Here is a 15,748-nt window from a genome sequence, read left to right as displayed (position 1 = left end):
GGGCCGGTCCAGGTTGGGCCGGTCCAGGTTGGACCGGTCCAGGTTGGACCGGCCTAACATCATCCCAACTCTTGGCTTTTTATCATTTGTATATTATTTGATGATAAGTCACTGCCTCATTAAATTGGCCTCATTTTATGCCAAAGCTTTCATCTTTGTTGGGTAACCATATCTTGAATTTCCACTAGAGTGGACTTTTTTCACGCAATGCAAATCTGATCACAATAGGGTAGTTTGACTTTTAGGGTTTCAAATTTTCATCTTTAGGTTTTTTCGGAATTTAATGTTATATTTGTAATACAACTTTGATATGTATAATTGAATATCAAGAAGTAGAAGTCACTGATTGATTAATGATGAATAAATTTCAAGTTTGAACTTGCAGATAAAATCAAGTAGTTAGTAGTGAATAATGAGTAACAAGTAGATAATGATTTTTTGGAGATTCCACCGAATATCAAATAGTGAATTGAAGTCTTTAAATAATAAATGAATACTGTATGAGCTATAGTTTTTTATCATGATCGACTTGGGGAATAGAAATCTTCGACGGCTTGAAATAAATATTGAATATAGTTATATTAGTAGATTCATCATATTTATTTATTTTTACTTGAATAAAACTCATGCTGTAATTTAAGGTTAGAGCGATTTCTTCAATTGTAGATGGGTTGTCTACTTATGGGCCATAGCTTGCTTGCAAGAAGTAGTCTTCAGTTTCTTACTTGTTTTAGGTAGTGACTCTGTAAGTCTTCTGTTAATGTTAGTTAGTCTCTTTATTAACTAATTAAGTATACATCAAGGAAATAGGTTTATCTGATTTTATCATATTTGTCATTATCAATATTTTCTTAGCTTTGACTTTGGACATCTCCCAAGTAGTAAATTATGCGTTGACTTGAAGATCAAATTTCTCAGCAATTTCTTGATTATATGGAATTTTTAAGTTGTATTCCTTTGAATAAATGAATTCTTCTCAGATTGAGTTCTTAAGCATAAGGAATTGCCTACTTTTTCTTGAATACAAGTTGATGAATTTCCTTTCATACTCAGGATTGTTGAGTTCCTCATGAATTAACAATTATTGAATTATTTTCAAAGTGTTAACTGACAAGTTGAACGCATTGGGGATAAATTATTTGAGTGTGGTGAGTTGTCAAATTTTTAGTACATGTTGAATTATCTATTTTCTTGGGGATGGGTTCCTCGAGTATAGCATGTTCTTGAATTAATTATATAGCAAGTTATCAAAATATGACGTATTTGATGATTTCTTGAATATGAGTTTGCATTTTCTAAAGGATGAGTTCTCCAAGTCTAATTTGATCATGATAGATTTACTAAAGATTTTTATATGTTTTGAGTTTTACATGATCCCAAAAATTTCTTCTGTAAAGAAAAGAAAATGATTGACTCTGCAGTTGATTTATTTTCATTTCATTGATTAGGAATATAGTTTATAAGATTCATGAGGGATACTTTCTTGTCATATTATCTCTACTCCAAGTTAATGGTTAATCAAGCTTCTTATCACACTTTATATCTCTTTGATCGAGGTTGTTCAAGAATCTTAATTGAGGCATATTCACTTTTAAAAACTTTAGTTATTATATAATTTATATAATAATTGAATAATTTTAATATTTATTATGTCATCTTATTCAACTTCGATTTAACTTTGGTCAAACCATTGAATTTTGAATCTCTCATTCTTTCGATTCTATCTATAGTCTAGTTTTTACAACCTTATGTCTACCTTAATGCTTCTGCTCTGACTTTTCCAAGAATCATTGGGATGACCCCTGTTATATGTGTTTGGACGTGCTCGTTCTTGTTTTCCTCAATCGATGCCTTGTTAGCTTGTCTTCATGGGTCAACAAATACAATCTTTCAATTTGTCAACGTGGATAAGTGACAAGGCTACAGAGGTGGCGACATCCTTCTATATTCTGACCATGATCTTTATTAAAGGTGCAATATTTTGATGGACCATAGGAAGTACGCGCTGTGGCATCTACAATTTTTGTTAAAGACACTGAGAGTAAAGTTTGTACATCAAGTACTTTTCTTATAGAGGAAAACTCGATCTTTTCATGGGGTTGTAGTTCGACAAGCCCTTTATTGCTTCTTGGGGGAAAATCCTTAGTGATGTTGTAGTTGGCCGGATGGAATGGCTTATCAGTTGACTTATGTTTATTATTGCGCAATTTGTTCTGTAGATTTTGACTCCCTTGTGAGTCTAGATAGATCCAGTTGCAGGTCGAAGCTGAATTCATCTGGTTGTACTCTACATTAATTTGATTTCTTGCCAACCCGAGCAATTTGGCCAATGTCTTCGACAACTTAAGTTGAGAACATATCAAATAAGGCTTTTTAGAAGCCCTAAGTGAGTGCTGCTAGGGACATTAGGCTCCTTGAAGCTAGCAGTTGAAGTCATGCGATTGTACTCCATATTAATGTGATTGTTGGCCAACTTGGGCAACCTGATCAGTGGCTTCGGTTACTTCGAGCCTGTAACATGGCAGAAAGGGCCTTTCAAGAGCCCTTAGTGAGTGTTGCTTGGGCAAAAACAAGCTTTATGTCTTAGACATTCAATATTTCCTTGTGGAAGTAACAAAATGACAAGGTGACTTTCTATGCTATTACCTTATATTCACTATAGTTTGTGAATTTTTCAATGGCCTTCAAGTAGTAACAAATTGCATGGCAGACTACAAGTTGAAAGTAGAAAAGGAGTTGATGCTCCCCAGAGGAAGACATGAGAACTATTACAGTGGCGCCTCCTTGAAAGTGTTGAAGAGGAACCTGCAATACGCATTGTTGATGTTGAGGAGAAAGTTTTTCTACCCATTCCTACTTTGCTCTGTAGGAATCTTGCACTGGCATGTTGAATTTTTGTTGCGGTTGAGCCTTCATGATCTTCTAATAAAAAAGCCTTTTTTAGGCTGATCTTGATGCTTTTTTGGGCAACGGGGGAGAGCCATCTTCATTCTACTATCCTCTAGGAGGTGGGGCCCATTGTTTAGAAGAGCCAGAGCAACATTTCTAGGGCTGAGGTGATGGCACTACCTTGGAGGGATAGCTAATTTGCAATCTCAAGGAGAATAGTTGAAAAGATCGACCTGTAGAAAGGTTTAAAAGATCCTTTGGGTCATTGTCATAATAGGATCCCTCATGTTTTGCAAATTCTTAAAGGTCACATATTTCTTAAGTCACTTGTTTTGCAAGGAACTTGACCCTCTTCCTATATTTGAGATGCTATATTATCAAGTTCTTAAGTCACTTGTTTTGCTAGGACCTTTTCCCCTTTCTTCTTTGTTTTCCACATATACACACTCACGTAGCTAAGAGGATGTTGGATCTAATGTTGTATGCGGAAATATATCAAAACTATGAGATATAAATTGAGTCCAGAGAGCGAGAGGGATGAGGAATAGACAGAATAGGCCTCAATAGTTCTCTTAAGTGATTTAACCCTTTTAATAAAGGAGGGAGAGTCAAACTTTGTAATTGAGAAAATTTAAAGAGAAATAGATTCTATGGAGAATTCTAGAAAGAGCATGAGAAAGAATTCAATGTGGTAGAGTTTCAACATATAGTGCAAGTCATGTGATGCCTGTATTTGACTAATGACTCCCTAATTGTTGGTGATGACTAAGGTCCATGCTACATAATTGGCTACTGTTAGACTGGTCCAGCCGGCCCTAGGCAAGGGAATGGTCCAGCTTTACTTAAGGCGAACCAAGGTTTTGCCTTTGGTATAGCCGACTCCCTTGGGGGGCCCACTACTTGAAACTTGGAGGGAAAAGGAGGTGCTGACTAGGGCAAATTTGTGGTTTGCATAGGGTGTTTTGTAATTTGCTTTTGTTAATTGTTTTGCTTTATTATTATTATTTTTTAATTTTAATTATTTTGCTTTATGTAGTAAGGGGGGATTAGGGTTAGACTTCTGAAGGGATTGCTGAGTTTTTATTGGTGCTTAGCGTTCTTGGGCTCTAGTGGCGTCTAGAGAGTGGGGAGAGAGATCATCCTCTTGAATCAATGTTCAATTGTATCTTGGTGTTTTCATTATGTTTTGATTAATTACTACAATATTACTACTGTTTTTCTTGGTTTTGTTTGGAGATTTGTGGTGAGTTCTCGTTGGTTTCCCAAGATCGATAAGTTTCACTTAAAGATCTACAAGTTTGTCCTATCAAATTGGTATCAGAGCTGCTTGCCGGGCTATTTTGAGCTGTTTTTGGCATTTTCTTGCAACAGTTCTCTTCTGAACAATGATTTTTTGCTGTTTTTTGGGTTGAAATTTGGATTTTTGAGTCTAACAAAGATTCGTGTATCAATGATAGCAGTTCAAGTGGCTCATACAGGATGACCACATTTTCTTAGCACCCAATGGGCCTACGCCGGGCAACCTTCATGAGACCCCAAGAGAGAAACCTGTAGGAGGAAATATGGGAAATTTAAAAAAGCTGACTGAGAGGGATGTGCAGGAAATGAGGGCAAATGGATTATTCTTTAGATGTGATGAGAAGTATACTCTGGGGCACAGGTGCATCGACTGAACTCTTTAGGTTCTCATCATTTGTGATGAAGAGAAAGTTGAGGAGGGAGGTGGGAGTGAGACAGTGATAGAGGAGGAGGATAAACTGCATCTAGACTCGACAGAAGTCTCCCTGAACTCAGTGGTAGGATTCACTCCGAATCATACCATGAAGGTAAAGGGAGAAATAACAGACATGAATGTGGTGATGTTGATTGACAGTGGGGCCACCCACAATTTCATCTCCAACTAGTTCATGGACCAATTAAGGGTGACATTGGCGGATACAGGGTGCTATGAAGTGATGATGGGTACGAGGAAGGTGGAGATGGGTAAGGGCATCTATAGGGGAGTGGTGTTGACCATACAGGGAATTCAGGCGATGGAGGATTTCTTCCCGTTGAAGCTAGGAAGCACTGATGTCATCTTGGGGATGAAGTGGCTGTAGACCTTGGGAAATACCAAGGTAAACAGGGGAGCATTGACCATGGAGTTGGTGGTGGATGGGAGAAGAATAGTGATCAGGGGAGATGCGGGGTTATCGAAAGCCATGGTGTCCCTCAAAATCATAATGAAGACCATACAGGAGGTGGGGGAGGATTCTTGGTGGAGCTATAGAGATTAAAGGGGTTTTGATTGGAGGGGGGTGGAGACATTCCTCCTTCAGCACAACTGTTGATACAACAATTCAGTGAGGTCTTTTAGCCATCTCATGGATTGAAATCACCTAGGAACAGGAGCATGGCATCACTCTGAAGGAGGTGTCGCCCATCAGTGTCAGACCGTACCGTTACCCTCAATTTTAGAAGGATGAAATTGAGAAGTTGATTAGAGAAATACTGGTGGCAATGATTATCAGGCCTAGTATGAGCTCTTTTTTAACCTAGTTTTACTGGTTAAGAAAAATGACGAGAGTTGGGGGTTCTGTGTGGACTACTGGGCTTTGAATATGGAGATTGTACTAGACAAGTTTCGCATCTCAGTGATAGATGAACTATTGAATGAGCTGTGGGGCATTTATCTTCACCAAGATAGATCTGAAGTCCGGATACCATCAGATTCGACTGAAAGGGGAGGATGTTCCAAAGACTGCTTTCAAAAGGCCTGAGGGATATTATGAGTTTCTGGTGAAGCCCTTTGGCCTCACCAAATGCCCCACCTACACTCTAGTCCCTCATAAATAGGGTGTTCCGACCCTATCCCAGAAAATTTTTGTTGGTTTTCTTTGATTGTATCTTGGTGCATAGTAGGTCAGATGAGGAACATTGGGAGCACTTGAGGACGATTCTAGATGTGTTATAGGAGCAACAACTAAGGTCCAATTTAAAGAAGTGTTGCTTTACCCAGGCAAGTGTGAAATACTTGGGACATGTAGTATCACAAGAGGAGGTGGCTGCGGATCAGGCTAAAATTTAGGCTATGTTGAGATGGTCGCTACCACGGAATCTGAGGGAGCTGAGGGGTTTTTTAGGGATGACAGGATAATATAGGAGGTTCGTAAGAGGCTATAACACCATCACTTGACCAATGAAAAAACAATTAAAGAAGGACAACTTCTGGGGGGAGGCGACCATCGCAAATTTTGAGAGTTTGAAGAAGGCCATGACCGTCATGATCGTTGTATCGGTCTTGGCCCTGCCAAATTTCAGTCCGGTTTTCGTATTAGAGATGAACAAATCAGGGTATAGATTGGGGGCAGTCCTCATACAGAGCCACCGACTATTGCTTACTTTGGCTAGGTGTTGACAGTTAGAGTCAGGCTGAAGTTAGTCTAGGAGAGGGAGTTTATGACTATTGTGCTAGCCATCCAAAAGTGGCAACCTTACTTATTAGGTCATATTTTTATTTTCAGGATGGACCAGCTGAGCTTAAAATTAATTTTGGAGCAGAGGATGGTGACAGATGAGCACCAGAGATGCATGTCAAAGTTATTGGGATATGATGTTGAAATCTAGTACATGCCCGAGATAGAGAACAAGGCGGTAGATGCCTTATCCGGATATATGGGAGAGCTTTAAGGGATGGCCGTATCCATACCCCTCATGCTAGATTGAGGGGCCGCCATTAAGGAGGAGAATGCACAAGGTGAGGAGATAGGGATGATTAGGGCATACTTACTGAAGAATGGGAGTAGCCACCCTGGCTATTCTTTACAGGGGTAGAGGCGTTGTACCAGGGGAGATCTATGATACCTAGGACGTCAATCCATATTCCACACCTACTCCATGAGTTCCATGGGAGCGCTATTGGGGGCCATTCAGTGGTGCAGAAGATGTACAAGAGACTCGCCTTAGAGTTGTATTGGAAGGGGATGCATAAGGATTTTGAGGAGTTGGTAGCCATTTGTAAAGTCTGTAAGAGGAATAAGTACATGTCCATTACTCCAGGAGGATTATTGCAGCCCCTAGCTTTACTAGATCGGGTGTGGGAGGAGGTCTCTATGGATTTTGTAGATGGGCTTCCCTAATCTGAAGGGTTTATAGTAATTCTTGTGGTAGTGGATAGATTGAGTAAGTATGCTCAATTTATTCCCCTACGACATCCCTACATGGTTGCAGCAGTGTTCATTAGAGAGATGGTCAGACTGTATGGGATACCAGAGTCCATATTATTCGATCGGGATAAGGTGTTCCTCAGCCACTTTTGGAGGGAGTTTTTCAGGCTGTAGGGGATCGTATTGAAGAGTAGCACCGCTTATCACCCGCAGACAGATGGGCCGATGGAGGTGGTAAACAGGAGGCTGGAGACATACCTACGATGCTTTATTTCGGGGACACCTCAGCTGTGGGCCAAATGGCTACCCTGGGTGGAATACTAGTACAACACTTTCTATTATTTAGCTTTCCATATGGCCCCATTCAAGATGTTGTACGGACGAGACCCACCACACTTGGTGCATTTTGGGCATAGTAGCACATCAGTCTCTTCAGTGGAGTAATACTTGGAGGAAAGAGATAAGGTGTTGGAAAAACTAAAAAGGCAGTTGTTAAGGGCAAAACCGATTATGATGAAACAGACGGATGGACACATGAAGGACATCTAGTTCGACGTATGGGAGAGGGTGTTCTTAAAGCTACGACCCTTCAGGCAGAGGACATCCGCTAACAGGAGGAATGGGAAGCTTGCCCCAAGGTACTTTGGGCCATATGAGGTATCGATTGAGATTACCATCAACTGCGACTATACATCTCGTGTTCTACGTGTCAGAACTGAGGAGAAAAATTGGGGATCATGTAGCTAGTTCTGAGTTACCCGTGACACTAACAAAGGACTTGGAGGTGGTATTAGATTTACTGTAGTTGATGGCGGTTCGTTAGGGAGAAGAGGGGACTAAGGAGGTTATGATTAAAAGGAAGAGCCTACCGGACTACGATGCCACCTAGGAGGCATATGAGAGAGTGGTGCATCAGTTTCCATCCTTTCATCTTGAGTACAAAAAGATTCTTTGGGAGGGGGGGTATTGTTAGTTCGGTCTAGTTGGCCCTAGGCAAAGGGCCGACCCAATTTTACGCAAGGCGGACCAAGATTCCGCCTTTGGTACGGCTCCTCCCCCCCCTCGCCAAGCTATTTGAAACTTGGAGGGAAAAGGAGGGGCCAACTAGGGAAATTTTGGGGTTTGCATGGGCTGTTTTGTAATTGTTTTGCTTTATGTAGTAAGGGGGATTAGGGTTAGGATTATGAAGAGATTGCTGATTTTCTGGTGGTGCTTGGCGTTCTTGGGCTCTAGCGGCGTTTAGAGAGTTGGGAGAGATATATCCTCCTCTCGAATCGAGGATCAATTGTATCTTGGTGTTTTCCTTTCGCTTTTATCAATTGCTACTATTTTTTTTTGTTTTGTTTGGAGATTTGAGGTGAGTTCTCGCTGATTTCCCAAGATTGATAAGCTTCACTTAAAGATCTACAAGTGTGTCCTATCAGCTATATTGTGCGATTGCATAGAAAATATATGATTTGGATTCAATGTAGCTAGAAGTGTAATGGGTGGGCCTAGCTTGTTATTTTTTTTAGTTGTGAACTTTGGTCAAAAGTTCTAAATTGATATTAAGTACCTTATGCATACGACGTACCTCTAGTCAGTTGGTGCGTCCTTGGGGTCCCTTGGGTAAATAACATTGGTTATTGAGTGACTTCATGAATCATTGAGCGAGCTCAGTATTGATTTTTTGGCGAATTGATTAGATTTAGCTCTAAGCGACTTGAGTCTTTGTTGACTTGAAGCTTGATGAGTTTAGAGTTGTAGGTAGTTCAAGCTAGTACATAATAGTTGATCTTTTTAACCCAATTTTGATTCTTATGATAGCTTTATTAACCTAACTCAATAAATATGAGTATGCATCTATGATTTTACCAAACTTTTGTATTTCATCTAATTTATTATGCCATGTACTATCTTCCTTAATGCAAACCTAGATCTTGGCCATTATTAAGAACTTGTAGCAATGACACTTTCAGTCTTGTTTAAAGTTTGTTATGGCGAGATAATTAATGCCCACCTCTATCACTCCCTTTTATCCTTTGCTCTCTCTAAACGAACTGTTTGTGTATCATAGGGATTTGTAATGACTTATGAGATAGTAGATAATGCTAGTACTAATAATTGTAATAGGTGATAGCGTATTACGTTAGAATCAATAAGTATCTTAAGTGACTATCAAGTGCTTAATAGATAGCTATTTTCCAAGAAAATTAGATCTCAGCTTTTATTTGGCATACTCTGTAAGTGGCCTAATTATACTTGTAGATCGAACATTCTTATTCTGTTCCTGTAAGCATCAATTAATATCTCTATCAATGTGCAAACTGCAGCCCACATTCAATAGTGTGCAGGCAATAATGGCCAAAGAAACTCTTTCAATAGTGACTAAAGGGCCAGTCTGCCTTAATAGTGTCGGGCAAAATTTTGATAAGCTATGGAAAATGCGACATCTGTTGAAAATTGACTAGGCTTAAATTAAATTGTTCCAAACTCAATTTTAACTCACAAATTAGCCAAAGAAGTGCCCTACAAATCATATAAATTATAAAAACTCAGGCTGCGGCATGTGGGATTTTAGTTTTGTGTCAAATGACAAGAGCTTTATGATGCATTTAGATCTTTAACAAATGGTAGGAGCTTTACAGGGCATGCAGATCCTTAACAAATGGCAAGTAACTGCTTGAGCATCCTGTGTGATTCAATCAAACAGCGAAACATCCTCTCTTCCATTTGTGATGATGAGAGAGATGAACAATAACTTTTTTGTATGGACAAGAACTTGAATGATTAATAAACAGCAAAATTTAATAAACAAGAACCTTATAGAAGTGTTAATACAATATTTTTAGCCTTAGGCGGAAGGGTCATCCATTAAAGACTTTTTATTATTAATATTTATAAAGAGTTAGCACGCCGAATTAAAATAATAGAAAATAAAAATATACAGAAAAAAAAATTACAGAAAAAAAAATTGCAGACGGCTCAGCCGGCCATGAAGATGAAAGAAAATAATTGGAAAAAAATTGCAGAAAATAAAAGTATAAGAAAATAAAATAGTTAGTAAGCAGCGGAAATAAAATAAAATAAAATAAGAAAGAAATAAGTGTTAGTAGTCAAACAATCTCAAAGGATTTGTTCTTCAAAGTTGTGTTCCCTGTTAGCAGTATTTTGAGTTCGAAGAGAATTATTCTTTTTTTATTTAAAGATTTTATATGGTGATGATATCAACCCGAAGTACGGATACTTCTCCATTCGTTTCTTTTGATATTATAGTTTTATTATGGAGTTTTTTTACCCTTTAGATTTAAAGTATGAAAATCTTACGATATTATTTTAGCACTTTGTAAAACCTCACCCAAGCAGTTAACCTTATAAATATCCCTCAAATAGCCACTTTCCTTAAACGAGAACCAAAGTGGATATTTACTGAACCGATCTATTAGTAGACTGAAAATAATACTTTCATACAATGTGTCTCCAAGATAGAAAGATAATTATTTTCATGACTCAAGAAAAGAAAAAGTAAAGAAAGGAAGGTTAAGAAGACATGTAGAAAGATATGGATTGAAACTATGATAAAAGATGTATTACAAACATTGAGAAGTTTTTCTTCTCTACTCCAAGACTTGGACACGACTAGACAACTATTTATAAGAGAAAATTTTCTTTCTTTTCTCTCACTTATCTCCCTCTTTTTCTCTCATACAAGCTTATTTTTCCCTCAGTGTTTTTCTTAAGTTCTTCTCAAGCTCACTCTTTTTTAAATCTTACAAGCACGCTCTCATAGGTATTTATAGAGTTTATCTCATTATTATAAACTTCACTTCCATGGTTAAACACACCTTATCATGGTTTAGAAAATTTAATTATAATAACTACAAATAGTGACAAATAGTAGTAAAAAAGATTTCTTTGTCATCTTTCTCTTTCATGATTTACTTTTAAAAGGAATACTTGGATGAGGTAAATTTCTCATGTTGGGTATTCATCACCTTCTAGAAGTATTGCGTATATATGAATAGTAACAGTACTATTTATCCGCATAGTTCTGTGGGGCCCACTATACTTACAATTTTTTGTCTTCGAAATTATTACCTGCATAGTTAGAAAATGCGTATCTTAGCTGTATCAGGCTTGATCGTCATCTGTTGGCAGTATTCAAAATTGCATTTCTAGTAGATCAAATATTTTCTCTACTGTTTGATTGAGATCATTTAGTTTCATCATTTTGTAATATTTCACTTATTCTATATTTTTAGTTTTATAGTCAAAAGTTTAAAAATAATTTTTGGCTAATGAAGTGTCTAAGTATATTTTCTCTAATGGGGGTTTCTCCAACTAGTTTATACATAAAATTATCCCTTCCATATTTTTAGAACTAGTCGGAACTTTGTACTATATATCTCAAGTGATCTACTTGAGTTATAAGAGGAATGTCAAATCCTAAATTCCAGAATTTCTCCCAGATGTAGATTGAGAAATATTCATAGTCAATATTGCTCTCCATAATTCTTATTTCATATATATGTTTGCTTGGTTTAATTCTTTCCTCATTATATTCTGATTATGCATAATCAATGTAGACTTGCATTGCTCTTGTTGAAGGGGTTAATACATGTTTTATTACCCTCTGGAGTTTTTGGCCAAAAATGTCTAATATTATATATGTTCCAATCCATACATAGCTTAGTAACTCATGAGTTAGTAATAGTTGAGGGGATATCTTTAGTTCTCTGTAAACAAAGTTCTCATATGTATCCAGTCCAATAGAAGCTCTAAATATATCATATTTTATCTTGCATGAATATCCTTTTTGAGGATTATTTAAATTAACACATTTTGGTGTATATTTCGAATATTTTTAGCAAGGTTATGGCATACTTCTTTAGCTGTTGAAATTTCAATTATCTGAAAATGACTTTGTGAAAAGTCCAAGAAATTCATAGAGTATTACAAACTCAGCAAAGGTACTTTGATAAACCCCTTTCATTTATATTTTCACCTCTTTCTCCAGGGAGGATTCTGATCTTTCTTCAATCTTCACATTACTTGAAGAACTTGATTCTTCGTCTGAGTACTCTTGCTTTAATTCTTTTGCTTCAATTAAGAGTTATTTTTCTATCACTATTGTTTCTAGGAGATCTTCTCCATTTGTTTTTCCTTCATCTCTCCTCATAATTTTGAAGCTGTCATAACATATTAGAGAGAAAGAAACATGATAATTCGGTCCTATATTTTCTCTTTTCTTTATGTGCCTTATGGAGATCTTCATATTCTTTCCAAAAAAATTTTCTTTGATGCTTTGAATTGTTCAGCTGCTTCACTTCAGCTTGCATATATTCCTGATTTGGGCAGAGAAAAAGACGGCATAGTTGAGGAATTTCTTATCAGGATTCTCTTTAGGTTTTGATAAAAAGTATTTGATTAAAACACTTATAATCAGTTTCTTTTGTATCAAATGAGTAGGATTAGTCTTTATGTTCCATATGTTTCAATGAAGTCTTTCTATCTTTCATCTAACCATTCTCTCATTTTAGAATTGTAGGCATTAATTTTATTTTTCTTCACCTGAGTTTTCCCTTGTTATCTTTGTTCTTCATCTGTCAGAAACATTCATAAGATCAAATTCATCGTTAAAATAATCAGCAATCAAAATCAAATTTGATAATTTTTCAAGATTTAGTTGTCTAGATAACTGATTTTGATAGAAATTATATTTTCCTATAATATGTTCCTAGTTAATGTATAAGCCTTTGTTAATAACATGATCAACGAATTTTATCCACCTTTTTGAGCTCAATGTGTTGCTAACTTTTTTGTTTTGCTTAACAAATTTAACAATAACTTCACAATCAATTCTAATGAAAATTTTATTTTTATCACATATGAAAAAGATAAAATGCTTCAAGATTATAAATGATAGTAAAAATTTCATAATCGAGAGAACAAAGATATCACTTCTCCTTATAAATTCCAAAAGCATATCTACATATCTTTTCATTGTTTTTGTTAGAAAATTTATTTGGTTATCTGATACGTATTCCTCCCCATACTTGTTCACAACCATCAAATTCTATGATTAAATAATATGAATCAAGAGGAAGAGTTAGTTCCGATAGTTTTGAAATCAAATCTTTAGTTTTCTGTACTAGTAAAACATCTTCTCTATTGAAAGTTCTAGTGCCTTTCAAAGAGATTTTGTTGTATAATGGTTGGGTGTATTTGATCAAATCCTTAATAAAATGTCTAGCGTAAAGGAACCTTTTTATACTTTTGACTATAAAACTAAGAATGTAGAATTAGTATAAAATTGGAACTAAATGATTCCAATCAAAGAGTAGAGAAAATATTTGATCTACCATAAATGCAATGTACAATACTGACAATAGATGATGATCAGGCCTAGTACAGCTAAGGTACGTATTTTCTAACTATACAGGTAAAAATTTTGAAGACAAATTTGAAATTATGGTGGGTCCCACAGCACTATGCATACATAATACTTCTAGAAGGTGATGAATACCCAACTTCTACCCAACATGAAAAATCTACATCATCCAAGTATTCCTTTCAAGAGTAAAACATGAAAGAGAAAGATGGCAAAGATGTTTTCTTTAGTACTATTTGTCACTATTTATAATTATTTGTAATTAAGTCTTCTAAATCATGGTAAGATGTGTTTAACCATGAAAATTAAATTTGTAATCATGGGATAAACTCTATAAATACACATGAGAGTGTGCTTGTAAGATATAAAAAAGAGGAGTAAGGTTGAGAAGAACTTAAGAAAGATACAGAGAGAAGAGTGAGCTCGTAGGAGAGAAAGAGAGGAAGAGAAGTAAGAGAGAAAAAAAGAGAAAGTTTTCTCTTATAAATAGTTGTCTAGTTATGTTCAAGTCTTAGAGTAGAGAATGAAAACATCTCAAGGTTTGTAATATACCTTTTATCCTAGTTTCTATCTATATCTTTCTACATGTCTTCTTTGTCTTTCTTCCTTTACTTTTTGTTTTTTCTTAAGCCTTGAAAATAATTATCTTTCTAATTCGGAGATTCTTTGTCCGAAAGTATTATTTTTAGTCTACCAACAGATCGGTTTAGTCAATGCCTACTTTGGTTCCTGTTTAAGGCAAGAGGCCGTTTGAGCGAAATTTATAATATCAACTGCTTGGGTGAGACTTTATAAAGTACTTAAATAATATTGTAAGATTTTAGACTGTAAATCTAAAGGGTAAAAGAACTCCAGAATAAAACTAGAATATCAAAAGAAACTCATGAATATATGCGTACTTCTGGTTAATATCATCACCATATAAAATATGAAAAAAAAAGAATAATTTTCTTCGAACTCCAAAGATTGCTAACAGGGAACACAACTTTGAAGAACAGACCATTTGAAGTTGTTTGACTACTAACATTTGTTTCTTTCTTATTTTATTTTATTTTCCGCTGCTTACTAACTTTTTTATTTTCTTACAATTTTATTTTATGTTCATGGTTGACTGAGCCGCCTGAACGTTTTTATTACTGTTCATTTTTTTTTTGTATATTTTTATTTTATGTTATTTTAATTCCGTGCGCTAACTCTTTGTAAATATTAATAATAATAAGCCTTTAATGGACAACCCTGTCGCCTATGACTAAAATATTTTACTAACCCTTCTGTTGTGTTCTTGTTTGTTAAATTTTGTTGTTGAGTAATCATTCAGGTTCTTGTTTATACAAGAAAGTTACTATTCATCTTTCTCATCATCATAGATGATACTATTCATGTTTGAGTTATGAGTTTGGTTGTTTTATCATCCGGTTGAGGGTTCCGACATCAGAGAAAACCTCAGGTTCATAGTTTGAAACACCAAACTATTTTCCCTGGTAAGCATTTCTCTAGTATAAAATCTTTTTTAATTTGAAATTTTTTTCCTAAAAAATAGTAAGAAAACTATCCCAAATGAAGCCTAACTCCAATCGTTACTGTTTTAGCCATCCCTATATTTCTAGCACCACAAAATTTTAAAAAATATTTACCATCATTAATTTAATCATGCTTTTCAGGCTGGGAAGATTAAGCAGTCAGCTGCTGCACGTACAAAGCATGACTGCCCTTGCATCTACTATTTTGGAAGATCTTTCAGAACAGCAGACCAATCTGCAATGAAATTTTATGTACAGTAACATGCCAATAGTTCTCTTTGATGATCTTCATTGTATTTATATTCTAATATGTATAAGATCTTCAATATATTACAGTACTTGACTACTATTGTTTATAATGCTCTTATTGATTGTTTTGTATGTATGTTATTCACATCTGATAATTTTTTCTGTCGATGTTTTCCTTAATTTGTTATTGGCATATTTGGTTTGAAGGAATTAGAATGAATGTATTGGTATGTAAATATATTTTATTTCATATTTTCATATTTGGTTTTAAAAGTGATTAATTAGGGGTGAGTTTATTTGTGCATTATTTTTTATTTTTTTTTTTTTTTATTTATATTTTTGAAAAATATCTTATGATTTTTTAAAAAATTTTTTTAAAATATAACCAATTTGTTAAAAAAAAATGAAAAAAAAAAAATACATGTAACCAAATGGTTTCTAATATGAGACAGTTTATTTAATGAAAAACCAAAAAAAATAATAATAATTTGACGATTAATATTTAGTCATTGCTTTGAATCAACATGGCCTTATTCAATAAATAATTAATTAATTTCTGTTTTAATTAAAAAACC

The 15,748-nt window shown here is 35.4% G+C and overlaps 1 long non-coding RNA gene across 1 annotated transcript; it reads left to right on the top strand.

Moving 5' to 3' along the window:
• The first annotated feature begins 363 nt into the window (after positions 1-363).
• On the top strand, positions 364-15,353 carry LOC110112510. The gene is made up of 2 exons (XR_002305029.2): positions 364-14,885; positions 15,066-15,353. It is a non-coding gene; the product is annotated as an uncharacterized LOC110112510 (long non-coding RNA).
• Positions 15,354-15,748: the final 395 nt, after the last annotated feature.

Source organism: Dendrobium catenatum, unplaced genomic scaffold (assembly GCF_001605985.2).
Source record: "Dendrobium catenatum unplaced genomic scaffold, ASM160598v2 fragScaff_scaffold_1220, whole genome shotgun sequence".
Lineage (NCBI taxonomy): Eukaryota > Viridiplantae > Streptophyta > Magnoliopsida > Asparagales > Orchidaceae > Dendrobium > Dendrobium catenatum.
The sequence above is the reverse complement of the archived record's forward strand: the minus strand, read 5'-3'. Positions and strand labels throughout refer to the sequence as shown.